This window comes from Artemia franciscana, unplaced genomic scaffold (genome assembly GCF_032884065.1).
Source record: "Artemia franciscana unplaced genomic scaffold, ASM3288406v1 Scaffold_933, whole genome shotgun sequence".
Taxonomy (NCBI): Eukaryota; Metazoa; Arthropoda; class Branchiopoda; order Anostraca; family Artemiidae; genus Artemia; species Artemia franciscana.
Genome location: NW_027069059.1, coordinates 289,867 through 292,457, shown reverse-complemented (window position 1 = coordinate 292,457; position 2,591 = coordinate 289,867).

Sequence of the window (2,591 nt, the reverse complement as noted above, 5' to 3'; positions counted from 1 at the left end):
TATATATATATATATATATATATATATATATATATATATATATATAATATATATAATATATATATATATATATATATATATATATATATATATATATATATATATATATATATCTATATATATATATATATATATATATATATATATATATATATATATATATATATATATATATATATATATATTCACAGGTGGGACATAGGGACACAACTACAATGGCGCGTAACTAATATGGCAAGTAACGACTTACGCGCGCGGGTTGGCTTGGGGGGGGGGCGCAAAGCGCCCCCACCAACTAGGTGTTGGGGTGGCGCGAAGCGCTACCCCAACAGCTAGTATATATATATATATATATATATATATATATATATATATATATATATATATATATATATATATATATATATATATATATATATATATATATATATATATATATATATATATATGTATATCTATTCACAGGTGGGACACAGTGACACAACTACAATGGCTCGTAACTAATATGGCGCGTAACGACTTACGCGCGCGGGGGGGCTTGGGGGAGCGCGAAGCTCCCCACCAACTAGGTGTTGGGGTGGCGCGAAGCGCCACCCCAACAGCTAGTATATTTATAAAAATAAGTTGTCTGTGTGTCGAACGATGTCATGTTAAAAATAAGTTGTCTGTGTGTCGAGTGACGTCATGTTATCAGGTCGTCATGAAGTTGGTTGTCGTCATGTTTGTTATGACGATGACGTCATTAAAGGTATTTAAGACATTCGTTCACGGAAAAATGTTTAATTGTAAAATGTCTGAAGAACCTACAATGTCAACAGCCGAGGAAGCTGCTCAAAGAGTCTATGTAAAAAACTTGCTGCTGATAGAGAAAGTAAGAAAAGAAAGCGTGCCGAGGAATCACAAGAGCAACGCGAAACCAAACTTGCTTCTAAAAGAGAAAGTGATAAAAGAAGGCGTGCCGAGGAATCACAAGAACAGCAAGAAAACAGGCTTATGGCTGATAGAGAAAGTAAGAAAAGAAAGCGTGCCGAGAAATCACAAGAGCAACCTGAAAATTATCGCCTAGCATTCAGGTACAGCCCAGTCGATGATTATAGCTTGAGTAGATGTGTTCAAATCGGGACTATGTCTAAAATTTGTCCCTATTGCAAGGCCTTGAAATTCAATGGTGAAACAATGGGAATGTGTTGCGCCTCAGGAAAAGTTAAACTTCCTCTATTGGCTGCACCACCAGAGCCATTGAAGACTTTGCTTACTGGAACTACGTCAGAATCTAAGCGTTTTTTATCACAGATCAGGAAATATAACTCATGTTTCCAAAATGACGTCGTTTGGTGCTCAAATCGAAAATCCAGATCAATTTATGCCTACTTTCAAAGTAAAAGGGCAAATTTATCATAGAGCAGGGTCCCTTCTACCATTCTCAGGCGAGAATCATAAATTTTTACAATTGTACTTCATCAGTGATAGAAATTCTGAATTGAATGCACGTTGCGAAATTTCTGCAAACTTTGAAAGGACAATCGTTTCCCAATTGCAACATCTTTTCCACGAAAATAATAATTTAGTGCGTTTGTTCAAAACAGCCATCGATTTGATGCCTACTGATACGCATAAAATTGTTATTTCCGCTGACAAAACGCCTCCTGGCCAACATGTGCGTAGATAAAATGCTCCAACTATCGACGAAGTGGCAATCGTTATGGTCGGTGATCAGTTTTTACCTCGAGATATTATTTTTCATAAGCGAAACGCTCAGTTGGTAAGAATTGCTGAAACTCATCGATGCTACGATGCCCTACAATATCCTATCATTTTTTGGGATGGAGCCCACAGCTATCACTTTAATGTTAAATTGATGAATCCAGCCATTAACAAAGAAATGAATAAGAAATGCAGTGCAATGCATTATTATTCCTATAGACTAATGATTCGGCAGGATGAAGACAATTATATTTTAAAATACCGTCAATTGTTTCACCAATACGTCGTTGATATTTATGCAAAAATTGAATCAGAACATTTGCTATTTATCCGTCTGAATCAGACCTCTGAACAATACATTCATTTGCGAGATGCAGTTGTAAATGACGGTAATACCACTAACGTTGGAAGATTAACGATTTTACCTTCGTCATATGCTGGCAGTCCCCGTCATATGCATGAACATGCTCAAGATGCTTGCGTATGTTCGTCTCTATGGTCGTCCAGATTTATTTATTACATTTACATGTAATCAATCTTGGGACGAGATACAGCAGCTTTTACTTCAAGGACAATCGGTGGTTCATAGACATGACATTACGGTCCGTGTCTTCCGGCAAAAGTTGAAATCACTGATAAACTACATAGTAAAACTTGAAGTGTTTGGGTCAGTGCGATGCTGGATGTACTCAGTGGAATGGCAAAAACGAGGTTTGCCACACGCACATATACTAATCTGGCTACATTATACAATTACTTCTAACGAAATTGATGATGTGATTTCCGCTGAAATACCTTATGAAAATGTCGATAAGGGGTTATATGATATTGTTGTAAAAAATATAATACATGGACCTTGCGGTGCACTGAACGAAAATTCACCACGC